The sequence below is a fragment of the Rhinopithecus roxellana genome, unplaced genomic scaffold (assembly GCF_007565055.1).
Source record: "Rhinopithecus roxellana isolate Shanxi Qingling unplaced genomic scaffold, ASM756505v1 contig134, whole genome shotgun sequence".
Classification (NCBI taxonomy): Eukaryota; Metazoa; Chordata; class Mammalia; order Primates; family Cercopithecidae; genus Rhinopithecus; species Rhinopithecus roxellana.
Genome location: NW_022141636.1, coordinates 6,786 through 24,657, shown reverse-complemented (window position 1 = coordinate 24,657; position 17,872 = coordinate 6,786). Strand labels below are relative to the sequence as shown.

Here is a 17,872-nt window from a genome sequence, read left to right as displayed (position 1 = left end):
TCATTTTTAATTGGAGAATTTGTTTTCTTATTAGGTTTTAAGAGGTTTCTGTATATTTGGCTATAAGACTTTAATCAGATGTGTTATATCCAAACTACATGATAATTTCAAAAATGAAATGAAAAAAAACCATAGAGGAAGAAAAAAAAGGATGCTGGGGGTATTTCGGGGCACGGTCTCTGGAGCTGGTGATCCTGAGTCCTGCTTCAGGCTTTGCTCCTTGTTAATGGTATGTTCTCCCCAAGTCTCAATTTCTCCCTCTAAAACGGAAAACGAGAAAAAATATTTCTCTTTGAATGTGGCTGTGGGAACTAAATGAGGTGATGTGTAAAGATTGCTGGTGCTTAGTAAAGATTCAATAATGATATTTTAAATGAACTTCACTTACCCAGGATTCTCTGGGCAGGAATGGGAGGAACCAGACACAATCTTGGGGTTTCTGCTTTCAAAACTCATGTCTTTTGCATACTGTCCCCACTAGAGGGCAGCATTAGAAGTCAGGCAGCCCTGGGGGGCCAATTTTACCTCTGCTACCTGCTAGCTGGGTAACACAGGGAAGGTGACTTCACCTCCTCTCTGAGTGTCAGTTTCTCTTCTCTGAGTGAGGGTTGGATGAACTAATACACATACATATTATATGTGTGTGTGTGTGTGTGTGTGTGTATATGTCTAGCACTATCTCTGAGACATAGTGTATGGTATCTATTTCATTCATATACATTATTATTATTATTTTTTTTTTTTTGGAGATGAAGTCCAGCTTTGTTATCCAGGCTGGAGTGCAGTGACACTATTTCGGCTCACTGCAACCTCCATCTTCTAGGTTCAAGCGATTCTCCCACCTCAGCCTCCCAAGTAGCTGGGATTACAGGCGCCCACCACCGTGCCTGGCTAATTTTTGTATTTTTAGTAGAGACGGGGTTTCACCATATGGGTCTGGCTGGTTTTAAACTCCTGACCTCAAGTGACCCATCTCCCTTGGCCTCCCGAAGTGCTGGGATTACAGGCGTGAGCCACCACACCCAGCCCATTTAAAAATTTTTATTTTATGTTTTTTGTGTCAGATAGGTACTGTGCTGATATTATAGCAAGGTTTAAGGGAAACACATCTTATACGTGAGCATGAAAACCCAATCATCACACTTATGAGCTTCAAAAGGATCTATACACGCTGTTTAAAAGATGCACCATGGTGTATTGGGAAAATACAAACTAAGAGACAGGAGTCCTGGGCTTGTGACCTATCTTGGTCTTACCTTGCTAAGTGACCTCATGCAAGTCTTGACCTCTCTGGACTTTGGACTACTCTTCATCTAGGCTAAAACATCAGAGTCACCAGTGGGGGTGGGGTGGCTTTCAAAATCCCAATTAAAAATATGAATATATATGTGAATGGTTAACACCCAAAGCAAGATAACAGATGCCTCTGAAGAAAAAGAGAAGGGGATGAGATTAAAGAAGGAGGTTCAACTATATTTTCAGTGCTTTATTTCTTAAAGAAAAGTTGGAGTAAATATGGCAAAATGCTTAGCTTTGCTAAATCCATGTGGTAGAACACAATGGACAGTGTTCTCTATGCTTTTAAAAAGGAGAAAAGAGTTTGATGAAAAGGAGATAGAGGATGGAGTATTGGGTAAGGACATTCCAGGCACAAGGAAGTGAGCTGAGACATAGAAGAGATAAAGAGTATGGAATTTTCCAAGATATTTTGATACATAAAATTCAAGGAAGGGAGTGACTGAGATAAGCAAGGAGTGGTAGAGAGGTCAAGTCAAGGAGGGCCTTGTGTGCCAAGCTGGGGAGTATGGACTTTATCTTTTCTGCTGTGGAGGTAGGAAGGATGGTCACCAGAGTTGTATGATATGTACTTTTGCAGTTTGAAATCATTCGTACGTTTGTTCTTCATTCATTGTTTCATTGACCCACTGCCTTTCCAATCTCATGCCAGTCTTTGTTCTGGGCATTACAGATGCAGTGTTGAACAGGATGGGCACCATCTTTTCTTTGATGGAGTTCCCTCTCTTGGGAAAGCAGAGACTGAAGTAATTGATTATAACATTGATTCATTGCAAATGTGATTCACTACTCAGTAGCAGTGTAGAGGCTGGAGGCAAGGACACCAATTAGGGCTTATTACAGTAGCCCAGAAGGGGGAATTAGAGGCCCTGGACCTGGGCAATGGCTGATAAGATGGAGATGAAAAGACAGCATTGCAAATATTCTAGAAGGTGATGAGTGGTTGAATGAGGTAGGGAAGAAGAAAGAGCAAATCATCAATGATATTTTGTCCTGAGTGCCTGGGGTTAGCAGTGGTGCCACACTTTGTGAAGGAGAATAATGTCTTCTAAGTCCTTTCTATTTCTTGCATTTATGGTCCTCAAAATTGTTCAGCATCTAGGGTCCTTGTGTTTTCTGCAGAACATAATAAAATAATGATATTTGTACTCTGCAAATAAAATACATAATTTTTTGATAAGTCATGCATCATGTTATATTAGTTTCTAGCATAAGCAAGTAAAAATAGGCACTTCAGTTTGAAGTAAAAATTCCAGGAGAAAGAGTTAAAATTAGAAAACATAGTCATTACTTTTTTTTTCTCTGAAAGCCTAGGAAATGACTTTAGACTTATACTACTTTAGCTGCAGAAAACCTTGGTCTGGCTTGAGGATGCCAGGATTTTTCAGGAACATCATTGGAAGACCTCTATCTTGTATAGTGAATCAGGGCCCTTCCTGGTGGTACTTACAGAGAATGTCGTAGGTATCCTAGTTTTCCTTCCTAGTTGCAGAGAAAGGAGTAATGGAGGGAGAAGCAATAGCCCTACCAGGGGGGATTTTTGGTGCTGATGCTGGTAGCGGGAGTATCTGTCTAATTCTGAAGCTTCTGGTGATACCAGGATTGGAGGAATTTTCAGTCAAGAATGGGGCTTTCAAATAAAGTGAAGAAAGGCAGACAACCCAGTTTTCTAAATGGGCAAAATATTTGAACAGACATTTTTCCATTATTAATGCCAATAAGCACATGAAAAGTGGTCAACATTACTAGTTATTGGGAAAATGCAAATCATAATGAGATGCCACATCACACTCCCTATTTTGGCTGTAGTCAGACAGACAGACAGACATGGAATGTGGAAAGTAAAACTCTGTGACATAATTTTTTTCTTTTGAAATAGGATCTCACTCTGCTGTCCATGCTGAAATGCAATGGCACAATCATTGCTCACTGCAGCCTCAAACTCCCGGGCTCAAGCGATCCTCCAGCCTCAGTCTCCTGAGCAGTTGGGATTACAGGCATGTGCTACTGCTTCCAACTTTGTCTTCCATTTTCAACCAAAATCTCCAAAGCACAAATTATTAGGCAAAAGGACCCCCTGAGAAAAACCTACAAAAACATTAAATGCAAAAGGCTAAAGAGCATAGAAGTAGTCAAATTAGTGGTATTCAGAGAAATGCAAATTAAAAGAATAACTGCTGGAAAATACACTTTAGCTATTAGACTTGGAAAAAATTAAACATCTAGATAATGCCAGGCGGTGTTGGGGATCAGGGATTTAGGAATTGTCATGTGCCACTGGGTGGATGTATAGGTTGATGAAGTCATTCTGAAAACTTCTCAGTTCTGTACCTGGATAGGTATCCCCCACAGAATTCTCATCTACATATGGGGTTGCTTTGGCAGTTGACAGTTGGAAGCAATCTGGTTATCCATCACTTGAGAACTGGATTAGTGAAATGTGTCATATATATCTGAAGCAGTTAAAAGCAGTAGTCCGGACATACAGATAGCAACATGGCTAGATCTTAAAAATGTTGAGAAAAGCAGAAACAGAATTAAATATATACAATTTTAAGACACGTGTCCACAAAAATGGATGTTATACCAGAGCATATACAAAAGAAGGATACATATCTAAAATATTAAAACAATTGCATCTGGGGGAAGGGGAATGAAACTAAGAAATGGAAAGAAAAGTGTATGAATAAAGGGATGAACGGATGGATGGAGGGATGGATGGGGGAATGGATAGGGAGATGGGGGGGAGGATGGTTAGATGAGTAGGTGATGTACGAATTTCTCAAACAAGAGAGGGACCTTGCAAGGACTTCCAATGATAATATGCTTCAACTGAGGAGAACGATTACATCAACCCTCTGCATGAGAAGTGCCATCTCAAAAACAAAACAAATCCCTAAATATCAAAGCAATCTCTAGCAACATTGATGAATTTTCATCAAGAAAGCATTTTCAGGGCAAATTCTATTAAGATCTTTGCCTTCTTGATTAGCTTTTTATGCAGGACTGGAGATCTTTATTGAATCTTACTTGTGCCAGACACTGTTCTAGGCGCTGGAGGTGCATCCATGAAAAAACAAAGATCTCTGTCCTCAAGAAGCTTATATTCTGATCATGAAGAAATACAATAAACAGAAACATTGTAAATATATCAATTTTGTAGTATAGTATATCAAAAGTACCCTTTTAAAAAAAACAGGGTAAAATAGATCAGGAAGGTGTGAGGCAGCTTTTTTAATAATTATTAATAGAGAAGTCACTTTGGACCTCACTGAAAAGGTAACTTGAAGAAACTGAGGGAGGAAGCTAAGCAGATATGTGAGACAAGAGTTTCCAGGAAGATGAATGAGGCAGAGCAAAGGCCCTGAGGCAGAAGTGTGCCAGGAGAGCAGTGTGGCTGGAGCCATGTGAGGAAGAGGGGAGCAGTGGGCTATGAAGTCAGAGAAGCAAGGATGGGGCTGCATCTGGGCCAATCATGAGGGACCTCAGAGGCAATTGTCAGGACTTCAGCTTTTACTGAGTGAAAATGAGAGCCATTGCCAGATTTTGAGCATTTTGGTGACTGTGATGAGATCAAACTGTGCAGGGCAGGAGTAGAATCAGTGAGAACAGTTAGAAGGTCAGCGGAGGAATCCAGGTGAGAGACAGTGGCAGCTTGCAGCACAATTAATGGAATTGAGATGGTTAGAAGCCATTAGATCTTGGATACTTTGTTTGCTTATTTTGTTTTGAATTTTTGGCATGAATATATATAATAGATTTACTATCATTTCTGTTTCATAGAAATTGCATCATATTAGATACATCTTGCTTTTCTCACTTATCAGTAAATTATGGAAACTTCACCAAATCATCTACTATAAAGTTAATTCTTATAGTGGTAGTGAGATGCCTCACAGTGTACATTCAGAAATGTGCAGTCATACCTACAGATATTGTAGGTTCAGTTCCACTGTGCAGTCATACCTACAGATATTGTAGGTTCAGTTCCAGACCATCTCCATAAAGTGACTATCACAATAAAGCAAATCACACACATTTTCTGGGTCCCAGTGCGTATAAAAGTTATATTTACACCATGTTGTAGTTTATTAAATGTGCAATAGCATTATGGCTACAAAATGCATATACTTAATCTATAAAATTCTTGGCCAGGCACAGTGGCTCACACCTGTAATCTCAGCACTTTGGGAGGCCGAGGTGGGCAGATCACGTGGTCAGGAGTTCCATACCAGCCTGGCCAGCATGGTGAAACCCTGTCTCTAATAAAAATACAAAAATTAGCCGAGCATGGTAGCATGCACCTGTAGTCCCACCTACATGGGAGGCTGAGGCAGGAGAATCACTTGAACCCAGGAGGCGGAGGTTGCAGTGAGCCTAGATCACGCCATTGCACTCCAGCCTGGGTGACAGAGCGAGACTCCGTCTCGGGGAAAAAAAAAAAAAAAAGCTAATGATTGTCTGAGACTTCAACAACTTTTAATCTTTTTGGTGGTGGAGGGTCTTGGCTCCATGTTAATGACTGCTGACTGATCAGGGTGGTGATTGCCAAAGGATGGGGTGGCTGTGGCAATTTCTTTCTCTTTCCTTCCTTCCTTCCTTCCTTCTTTTCTTCCTTCCTCTTCCTTCCTTCCTTCCTTCTTCCTTCCTTCCTTCCTTCCTTCCTTCCTTCCTTCCTTCCTCCTTCCTTTCCTTCCTTCCTTCCTTCCTTCCTTCCTTCCTTCCTTCCCTTCCTTCCTTCCTTCCTTCTTTGGTAAATTTGTAGATTACTACAATGGGCCAAAGTTCATCAAATAGCAGTTTTTTGGTTTTGTTTTGTTCTTTTTCTGAGACAGGGTCTCACTTTTTGTTGCCCAGGCTGGAGTGCATAGCACAATCTTGGCTCACTGCAACCTCTGTCTCCTGGGTTCAAGCAATCCTCCCCCCTCCTCAGCACCCCTAGTAGCTGGGAGTCCAGGCGCACACCACCACGCCCAAACTAATTTTTGTATTTTTTGTAAAAACAGGGTTTCATCACCATGTTGCCTAGGCTGCTCTTGAACTCCTGAGTTCAAGTGATCTGCCCACCTTGGACTCCTAAAGTGCTAAGATTATAGGTGTGAGCCACTGTGTGTGGCCTGCAGTTTCTTTTGTTCTTTCTCTTTTTTAAAATTTATTTATTTTATTTTATTGTACTTTAAGTTCTAGGGTACATGTGCACATGTGCAGGTTTGTTACATATGTATACTTGTGCCATGTTGGTGTTCTGCACCCATTAATTCGTCATTTAGGTTAGGTATATCTCCTAATGCTATCCCTCCCCCCTTGCCCACCCCATGACAGGCCCTGGTGTGTGATGTGCCCCTTCCTGTGTCCAAGTGTTTCCATTGTTCAATTCCTACCTATTAGTGAGAACATGCGGTGTTTGTGGTTTTCTGTTCTTGTGATAGTTTGCTGAGAATGATGGTTTTCCAGCTGCATCCATGTCCCTACAAAGGACATGAACTGATCCTTTTTTATGGCTGCATAGTATTCCATGGTGTATATGTGCCACATTTTCTTAATCCAGTCTCTTATTAATGGACATTTGGGTTGGTTCCAAATCTTTGTTATTGTGAATAGTGCCACAATAAACATACATGTGCATGTGTCTTTATAGCAGCATGATTTATAATCCTTGGGTATATACCCAGTAATGGGATGGCTGGGTCAAATGGTATTTCTAGTTCTAGATCCTTGAGGAATCACCACACTGTCTTCCACATGGTTGAAACAGTTTACAGTCCCACCAACAGTGTAAAAGTGTTCCTACTCCTCTCCACATCCTCTCCAGCACCTGTTGTTTCCTAACTTTTTAATGATTGCCATTCTAATGGGTGTGAGATGGTATCTCATTGTGGTTTTGATTTGCATTTCTCCAAAGACCAGTGGTGATGAGCATTTCTTCATGCATCTGTTGGAGCATAAATGTCTTCTTTTGAGAAGTGTCTGTTCATATCCTTCGTCTACTTTTTGATGGGTCGTTTTTTTCCTTGTAAATTTGTTTGAGTTCCTTGTAGATTCGGATATTAGCCCTTTGTCAGGTGAGTAGATTGCAAAAATGTTCTCCCATTCTGTAGGTTGCCTGTTCATTGATGGCTGAGCTTCTTTTGCTGTGCAGAAGCTCTTTAGTTAATCAGATCCTATTTGTCAATTTTGGCTTTTTGCTGCCATTGCTTTTGGTGTTTTAGACATGAAGTCCTTGCCCATGCCTATGTCCTGAATGGTATTGCCTAGGTTTTCGTCTAGGGTTTTTATGGTTTTAGGTCTAACGTTTAAGTCTTTAATAATCCACCTCGAATTAATTTTTGTATAAGATGTAGGAAGACCACAATGAAGTTTTGCTGTATCCATTGGGTCTTTCTTTCAGAAAATATTTCTCTGTAGCATGCAGTGCTATCTGATAGCATTTTTTCCCATATTGGTTAGGCTGGTCTCAAAACTCCTGACCTCGTGATCCGCCCGCCCCTTGGCCTCCCAAAGTGCTGGGATTACAGGCATGAGCCACCGCGCCCAGCCATATTGGACTTTTGACCTCCAGAACTATAAGATAATAAATTGTATTGTTTAAGACACCGAGTTTGTGGCAACTTGTACAGCAGCAACAGAAAATGAATATGCCTTCCTTCATTGAAGGGTAGAGCAGAGGGAGCAGCCCAGGGGACTGAGGGGCAGCCAGTGACAAAAGGGGAAAAGAAGGCCTGGCGTAGTGGCTCATGCCTGTAATCCCAGTGCTTGGCTGGGCCAAGGCAGAAGGATCAATCCCTTGAGCCAGGAGTTTCAGGCTGCAATGAGTTTTGCCGTATCATTGCACTCCAGCCTGAGCAAAAAGAAAGACCTTGTCTCTCTCTCTCTCTTTTTTTTTTTTTTAAAAGGAAAGATATAAGAGGAAAATGAAGTGAATGTGGATCCTGGAAGCAAAAGAGGAGGTAGCCAGAGCCAGGGTCTTGTGTGTTACTGACAGGTCAATTAGGATGAAGACAGGGACGCAGCTACCGCAATTAGGAAAGTTTGGGTAATTCTTTTGAAGACAGAGGAACAAGGAACTATGATGACTGTTAAGATATTTTGTTTTCATTGTTTTTCAAAATGGGAGAAATATATAACACTTTCAGTTAGCAAATATAAAAAAATTTTAAAATGGGAAAATAATATGTTTGTTAGCTGATGGGAGTGACACAGAACAGGAGAGATGTGTTTAGAATGAGCAGAGACCAGCTGAGTATGTCCTTGAGTCACAGGACATGGTCTAGTGCACAATTAAAATGAGCTTTTTGTTTTCTTCTTTTTTCCATTTATTTATTTATTAAAGAGATGGGGTTCTTACTCACTGTGACCTCGAACTCCTGGGCTCAAGCAATCCACCTGCTTCAGCCTCCCAAGTTTTGGACTACAGGTGCATGCCACCCTCCCACTGCCTCCTGAATTGGCTTTTGACAGGAAAAAGAATGGCAGCAAAGTGGTGAGCAGAAGATGTGGAGGCTGCTGCTGGGACGGGTGGCTATGGTGGGAGTCTACCGGACCTCTCTTCCCCGTTTGCACCAGTTTCCTCAGCAGGAAGATTAAGGCAGAGCAAGGAGCTTTGCAGAGACACGATGTAGAAAAGTCCTCTCTGAGAGTGGGAAGCTGAATGGGCTAGGAAAGAACAGTCTGATTCCCAGGCCAATTAAGGTTCAATTATTTCCAAAGGAAATAAATGAAACAGAAAGCATCACTAAAAATCGATGTGCAAAGTACACATTTTCTCTGATGTGCTCGATCTCCAATTCCCAGCCCTCATTTGCCTGACATGTCTGTGAGCAGCTCTTGGTCTTGGTCTCTTAGCAACTTTTTGGCCCCTGGGCTCTGTGCTGTTTCCTGCCTCCCTGAAGCTAGTCTGATGAATATCCTGTTCTGTTTAAGGCCAGATGAAATGAATTTTTCTGTTTCCAGCTGCACCACACCCTTTAGCGACCTCCCACTGAGTTCTGGTTTCTGGTCTAGACAAGACAGTTGGTTTTTTTTTTTTTTGATTTTTTGTTTTTTGCTTGCTCATTTGCATAGCAGAGACTATTGCATCAGCCAGATCCCAGTAAGTGCACAAACCTGTCTCAGTCCAGTTTCTTAGTCCCAGCCCTGCTCTAGCCTCCTCTCCCAAGTGGGAGCTCCCTTTCCATGGAGAATATATATAGCAAAAGTCCCACATATGAGTAACAATGATACACAGCCTATAGAGAAGACACCATGATCACCAAGGTGTTTTCTTGCACAGACCCTGAGCAGCCAGGGGAAAAGGAGCACGACCCTGGAGAGCGATGGGGAGGAAGTGCTAATTACAAAGGTGTGGTCAAAGCCAAAATGTTCCTAATCCAGTTTGCTCATATTCTGGCTACATATAGGACTCCCAGGGAGGTGAAGCTAGAAAGACGCAACAGACCTAGAAGAGCAGGTCTAGTTCAGGAGATATTTTACATGCATAGGAAATAGTCTGTACTTCCTGTGGAAGCTTCCAGACTCCCTGCTTTGGGCCTCTGCTCCACTGGGAGTGAAATATTCGCTCTTTTAGCTGGAGGATAGCCCTTTTCCTACCTCCATAATCCCCTTCACACCATCACCCTCCACTAGAGACCTCTCCTCCCCTAATCTCCAACAACCCAAATCCTTTCAGTGTCAGTCCCTTGACAAATTTTACATCCTCTTCAAGCATCCTGGTTTCTTCCTAGTTTTATTAAGCTTCTTTTTCTTCTACTTTTTTTTTTTTTTTTTTTTTTTTCTTTTTTTTTTTTTTTTTTTTGAGATGGAGTCTCACTCAGCCCAGGTTGGAGTGCAGTGGTGCGATCTCGGCTCACTGCAAGCTCTGCCTCCCGGGTTCACTCCATTCTCCTGCCTCAGCCTCCCGAGTAGCTGAGACTACAGGCCCTTGCCACCATGCCCGGCTAATTTTTTGTATTTTCAGTAGAGATGGGGTTTCACCGTGTTAGCCAGGGTGGTCTTGATCTCCTGACCTCGTCATCCACCCGTCTCGGCCTCCCAAAGTGCTGGGATTACAGGCGTGAGCCATGGTGCCCAGCTTTAAGCTTCTTTATGACATCTTAAAACAGCGTGTCTCAAATCTTTTTTTTTTTTTTTCATTATCACCCTACTAAGGCATCTTTTTAAAGACATTTTCTTCCCTAGATACACTCCTCTCCTAATGAATTTTAATAGCCCATGGTAAGAGTGTCCAGGAGAAGGTGGGGTCTCCAGGATGTTCAAGTCAAGGGTAATAAGAAGAAAGCAATACAAGTCACATGGCTGAAGAAACTGGCATGCCTGATTTTCGGCACTGGCTGAGTGAGGTGTCTCCACAGGATTCTAAGTTCTTTCATCCCCTCTGTGATCAGAGTACCATTCATTCAGATACCAAAAATCTGGCTCAGACATTGGATGGAAGGCATACAGGAACCAGCAAGGACACGCAAAATATAGAATATAGCTCCATTTGAAAATCTTAACTTTGAATCAAGTAAACTATAATAGATTACAAAAGATTAATTCACACTACAAAAGGCCTTAGATTGTGGCTTTACATAGTAGTGTATGGTGAGCTAGAGAAAACAGAGTTTGATTTACAAAAATATTCACAAAATTTTGGGAATACATATGTTAGATTAAACATAGTACACTAACATAGACTCTGAGTATTTCAATATCAAAAAATCATTATTTAAAATACATATTGTTTTTGTAATTATAAAATAATGCATATTAATTGTAGAAATCTAAAACTATATATATATATATAAAACCTCTCCCAATTAAAATCATGTAACATTACCGTGCAAAGTTTATTATGTTAATAAACAGCCTATGTCCTTCTGATTTTTTTTTTTTTTTGAGAACAGAGTCTCGCTCTGTCACACCAGGCTGGAGTGCAGTGGCAGCGATCTCGGCTCACTGCAACCTCCGCCCCTCCAGGTTTAAGCAATTCTCTGTCTGCCTCAGCCTCCGGAGTAGCTGGGATTACAGGGTGTGCCACCATGCATGGCTAATTTTTTGTTTTTTGTTTTTTGTTTGTTTGTTTTATGTTATTAGAGATGGGGTTTCACCATCTTGGCCAGGCTGGTCTTGAATTCCTGATCTCGTGATCCACCTGCCCCGGCCTCCCAAAGTGCTGGGATTACAGGCATGAGCCACCGTGCCCGGCCTGTCCTTCTAATGTTTTTTAAATGAATATTTGTCTTAGTTTCTAAGATTGAGATCAAGCATCACATCTTGTTTTGTAATCATACTTTGCTTTACACAAAAGATAACACTTTTTCAATACTATCAAGTACCATTGACACTATACTTTTTCCCAGTTATATGGTATTCCATCCTATCAATGGACTGTGAATTATTATTTAATCTCTTATTAATGTTTCAAGTGTGTGTGTGGTGTGTGTTGTGTGTGTGTGTGTGTGTGTGGTGTGTGTGTCTATTCTTATTTGAGATGGAGTTTCACTCTGTTTGTTACCCAGGCTGGAGTGCAGTGGCATGATCTTGGTTCATTGCAACCTCTGCCTCCCGGGTTCAAGCAATTCTCCTGCCTTAGCCTCCCAAGTAGCTGGGATTACAGGTACCCACCACCATGCCTGGCAATTTTTTTGTCTTTTTAGTAGAGACAAGGTTTCACCATGTTAACTAGGCTGACTATTATATTTTTTGCTATTCTAAATAGTTGAAAGTAAGCATCTTTGCAGAAATCTGTGCTCTCATTCATGGTCATTTCCTTAAGACAAATTCCTAAAACAAAATGACTGGTTCAAAGAGTATGAAACATTTAACAACTTAAAATACAGAGTGAATGGCCGGGTGCAGTGGCTCACGCCTGTAATCCCAGCACTTTGGAGGCCGAGGCGGGGTGGATCACGAGGTCAGAAGTTCGAGACCAGCCTGACCAACATGGTGAGACCCTGTCTCTACTAAAAATACAAAAATTAGCCAGGCATGGTGGCACACGTCTGTAATCTCAGCTACTCAGGAGGCTGAGGCAAGAGAGTCACTTGAACCTGGGAGGCAGAGATTGTAGTGAGCTGAGATCACACCACTGCATTCCAGCCTGGGCGACAGAGTAAGACTCTGTCTCAAAATAAATAAATAAATAAATAAATAAATAAATAAATAAATAATAAAAATACAGGGTGAATAGGCATCGGAGCATCTCAGGACATGGAGGAGACGGCAGGATGTTCACAGTAACGTTACAATCAGGGATCTATCTTATCATTCTGTATGAAGTTAGGTGAGGTGAAGAGTGGTACTGACTAGATTATGGCTTTGAGGATCATGCAATCGGGCTTCCATTAGACATAGTTAAAAAGAACTTTCAACGTTTTCTACTGAAGATTTTAAAAAATAAACTTTATCAAGGAATAATTAAGTACAATAGTATGCACCCATGTTAAGTGTTTAGTTCCACGACTTTCAATAAGCATAATCAAGATATGGAACAAATAGTTCCATCACACCAAAAATTTTCCTCATGCCTGTCCCAGGCAGTCCCCACTCACCACTGATCTACCTTCCATCACTAAAGATATTTCTCTTTTCTAGAGTTTCACATAAACATAAACACAGCATGCATGTTTGTGTGTGTCTGACATATTTCTTCAGCATGTTTCTGATTCATCCACATGCTTGTGTGTACCTATAGCTCATTCCTTTTTACTGAGGAAGATTTCATTTTATGAAGATAACACAAGTTGCTGTCAAACAGCTATTGATGGATATTTATTTCCATTTTTGGAATATTATTAATAAAACTGTTATGAACTTTTGTGTACAAGTCTTTGAGTAGACATATTGCTTCATTTCTTTGGGATTATACCTGGGAGTAGAATTGCTGGATGATAGAATATATATATGCTTAGCTTTATAAAGAATTGACACGTTTCTAAAGTGGATGCACCATTTTACATTCCCATCAACAAAATACAAGGGTTTCAGTTCCTCTACATCTTGCTAACATTTGGCATTGTAAATTTATTTTAGTCTAGTAGGTAGGTAGTAGAATTTCACTGTAATTTTTAAAAAAAATTTGATTTTTTAAATTGACAAATGCAAATTGTATACATTTATTGTGTACATCTTGTTTAGAAATATGTATACATTGTGAAATGTCTAATCAAGCTAACTAACATGCATGAATCTCATGTATTTATCATTTTTGTGTGTGGTGAGAACACTTAAAATCTACTCTCCCTAGCATGTTTTATGAATACAATACATTGACATTAACTATAGTCACCATGTTGTACAATGGATCTCTTGAACTTATTCCTCCTAGCTGAAATTTTGTATCTTTTGACCAGCATCCCATTGTGTTTTTTTATTTGCATTTCTCTGATGATTAATGATGTTGAACATTTTATTAGGGGCCAATTGGCCACTCATAGAATCTTCCATAAAGTGTCTGTTCAAATATTTAGCCCATTTCAATTGGGTCATTTGTCTTTTTATTACCGAATGGTAAGGGTTGTTGGTATGAGTTCTTTGTCAGATACATTTAACAAATATTATCTTCTAGTCTGTGACTTGCCTTTGCATTTTATTTTTTAAGTCAGTCTCTGGTAAATAATCCTTTGTATTTTATTTTTATTTTATTTGTTTTTTAGACAGAGTATCACTTTGTTGCCCAGGCTGGAGTGCAGTGGTGCGATCTCTGCTCACTGCAACTTCCGCCTCCTGGGCTCAAGCAATTCTCCTGCCTCAGCCTCCCAAGTAGCTGGAACTACAGGTGCCTGCCACCGTGCTTGGCTAATTTTTGTATTTTTAGTAGAGACGGAGTTTCACCATGTAGGCTAGGCTGGTCTCAAACTCCTGACCTAAGGTGATCCACCTGTCTTGGCCTTCCAAAGTGCTGGGATTACAGATGTGAGCCACCGCACCTGGCCTCTTTTTGTACTTTATTAACTACACTTTTTGAAACACAGAAATTTTAAATTTTCATAAAATTCCCTTAATCAATTTTTCCTACTAGGGTTGTGTTTTTTATGGGCTGCCAAAGAAGTATTTATCTATTCTAAGGTTACAAAGATACTTCCTTGTCTTCTTCCAGAATTTCTATAGTTTAAGCTTTAATATTTGGGTCTGTGGTCATTTTGAGTTAATTTTTGTGATTTGTACGAAATGAGATTTAAGTTTATTTTTCACTATATGGATATGCAGTTCCAATAAGATCTTTTGAAGACTATACTTTTATCATTTAATTACTCTAGCTCCTTCAGCGAAAATCAATTGATCATGTTTGTGCGGGTTTATTTATGGACTCTCTATTTCCATTCCACTGATGTACATAGCTATCTTCATACCCATACCACACTATCTTGACTACCCTTCCTCTATTAATAGCTCAGCTTCACTAATCAAGTGTTACCTTCCAGGGTCTCTCTAAATGCCCTGGGTGATCAACAGGGATTTTTCAATAAGACTGGCTGAAAAATGAAGCCACTCTCAGCCCTATGTGAACTCTTGAAACTCCTGGCCTCACAGCTACCCTGACATTCTTTGTTCAGCCTAGTGGCGTTTCACCTTACACATCTTTGTCTTAGTATTCACTGAGGATATTCACAGCCTTAAAGACCTGAATACTTGTTAGTTCTTAATCTCTCATAGGGACCCCTTGGCAGATTTCGGGAGCTCACTTTATGCCCCACTCCCTCTGTTCTGGAACTCTGCCTCACAGTTTGCAGTCACATCAGCCAGCTTTGATCTCTGTCCCCCAGACTCAGAAATACTGCAATGCTCTACTTGGGATCCGCCTCTGTGCTTTTGGTCCAGACTATTTCTCCTGGCAGAAAGTGAGCATAGGCTCACTTTCCTAGAACTTTAATCATGTGTTCCCTCTCCTCATGATCACAGAACTGCACTATGTCCAATGTCTGAAAAGAGTTGTTTCTTAAATTGTGTCCAGTTTTCTAGTTGCTTATGGTAGGAAGGTAATGCCATCATAGAGATAAGTTCATGAAATGGAAATTCTTCACTAGACATTAAACATGAAGATCCTCACTTCTGGCCAGGCACAGTGGCTCACACTTGCAATCTCAGCACTTTGGGAGGCCAAGTCAGGCGTGATCACTTGAGGTCAGGAGTTCAAGACCTGCCTGGTCAACATGGTGAAACCCTGTCTATACTAGAAATACAAAAATTAGCTGGGTATGGTGATGGACACCTGTACTCCCAGCTACTCGGGAGGCTGAGGCAGGAAAATCGCTTGAACCCGGGAGGTGGAGTTTGCAGTGAGCCAAGGCACTCCAGCCTAGGAGACAGAGCAAGACTCTGACTCAAAGGAAATAAAATAAAATAAATAAGATCCAAACACTAGAGAAGAACATAGCACTCACTGGCCACTTAACCAAAAAAAATTTTTTTTTTTTTGAGGACAGAGTCTACCCTGCCACCCAGGCTGGAGTGCAGTGGTGCGATCTCGGCTCACTGCAACCTCCACCTCCAGGGTTCAAGTGATTCTCCTGCCTCAGTCTCCTGAGTAGCTGAACTACAGACATTACCACCACGCCTGGCAAATTTTTGTATTTTTGTAAAGACACGGTTTCACCATGTTGGCCAGGCTGGTCTGAAACTCTTGACCTCAGGAGTTTCCACCCCCCTCCACCTCCCAAAGTGCTGGGATTACAGGCATGAGCCACCCCGCCCCAGCTGAATTTTGAAATATTAGACTAAAGCACCTTACTGACATTGTCAGTGATATAATTAGTAACTAAGAGTTAATCATAAAATATTTAATAAATGTGATTATCTACTGACTCCATTATTTCATAATGCAACACTGACAGCTATAAAATATATTTCCTTGATTATATATCAAGTGCTTTTATTTAATTACTTTTCAGGCTCTTGCTCTTCTCCTTATAAGTTCTCTACCCATTTGGCATGTATTCAGTAACTTTTACTTCTTAAAACTTTAAGAAAATTTTAAATTATTTAAGGAATTAAATTTTCATACATTATCTAGTACTTATAGATGCTTTTGGTTCATTTGTTTCTCTCTGTATTCCATTTTAAGATTATTCTTATCCTTATTGATGTAAATTTAATATCTAAAATATTTCATGTAATATTTTAAATATGTAAAACAATTTAGTTACAAATGTCAAACTATGCAAGATGTATACTTCTCTATGCCTTCCATCTCATTCCCACTCACTTCCTGCCAATAATTAGTTTTATTCATTTCTCATTTATTCTTCCTGAATTTCTTTTTTTCACTTTTTATTTTGAAAAAATTTAGACTACAAAGAGTTGCCAAAAATAGAATATCAAATTCCCACATATCTTTCATCTAGCTTCTTTTAAATATTATCATTTAATAGAAAAGTTGTACAATGATCCAAACAGGACATTAACATTGATAAAATATTGTCAACTTTACCTGTAGATCTTATTCAAATGTCACCTATTGCCCCACACTAAGGTCGTTTTCTGGTAGGTTGAGTTTTGTGAATGTTACCTCACATTCCTGAGATAAATTCTACCTGGTGGTGATTACATGATATATCTGTGTGTGTGTGTATGTGTACACACATGTAAACACACAGGATTTTTTATACTCCTGTGTTAGATTTCATAATATTTTTAAAGGACTTCTTTGTAAATTCATGAGAGATATTTATTTGTAACTTTGTTTTCACATAATGTCTTTTTCAGGTCTTGGTATCAGGCTCATGCTGGTCTCATAAAATGACTTGGGAAGTCTCTTGTCTTCTATTGACCAATGCTCTATTTTTGTATAGCAAAACCATCCCAACCATAGTGGCTAAAAACAGCAATTGATTTATTATTGTCAGGAATTTGGGCAACACTCAAATGAATGTTTCTTCTATTCCATGTGTTGGCATTGACTGGGGTCTCTCACTGGGTGTATTCTACTAGAAGGTGGCTTGGATAAAAAGTCCAGAAGGCCTCAATCACATCTTGTTGCTTGGGACACCTCTACATACACCCTTTCTATCTCTCCATGAAATCTTTTATCACTCAGCAGTGTAGCCTGAGCTTATTTCTAGCATGGTGATTGGCTTCTCAGAAATAAAAGTGGAAGTTCTGGGCCTCTAAAAGACAAAGTCTGGGAACCTGGCACAGTGTCATTTCTGCCACTAATAGAATGGTCAAAGCAAGGCATAAGTCTCTAACCTGCTTTACAGAGATAGGAACTAGATTTCACTTGTTGATGGGAGCAGTGACGCAGAATTCATAGCGGTATTAAACACATGATACTCTACTTCTGAAAGATTTTGTACAAGATCAGTAATATTTCTCTGTGGATGACTATAGAACTCACCCGTGAAAACTGGCCGGGCGTAGTGGCTTACAGGTTGTAATCCCAGCATTCTGGGAAGCTAAGGTGAGGGGATCACTGGAGCCCAGGAGTTGGAAACCAGCCTGAGCAACATAGCGAGACCCTGTCTCTACAAAAAATACAAAACTTAGCCAGGTGTGCTGACACAAGCCTGTAGTCCCAACTACTGAGAAGGTTGCTGCGGGAGGATCACTTGAGCCCAGGAGATCGAGGCTGCAGTGAGCCGAGATCACACTACTGCACTCC

At 40.4% G+C, this 17,872-nt stretch overlaps 1 non-coding gene across 1 annotated transcript; it reads right to left on the bottom strand.

Annotated features, from left to right (window-relative positions):
- Positions 1 to 1,058: 1,058 nt before the first annotated feature.
- Positions 1,059 to 1,162, bottom strand: LOC115895712. Its single transcript, XR_004055849.1, has one exon. It is a non-coding gene; the product is annotated as a small nucleolar RNA U13 (small nucleolar RNA).
- Between the last annotated feature and the right edge of the window lie 16,710 nt (positions 1,163 to 17,872).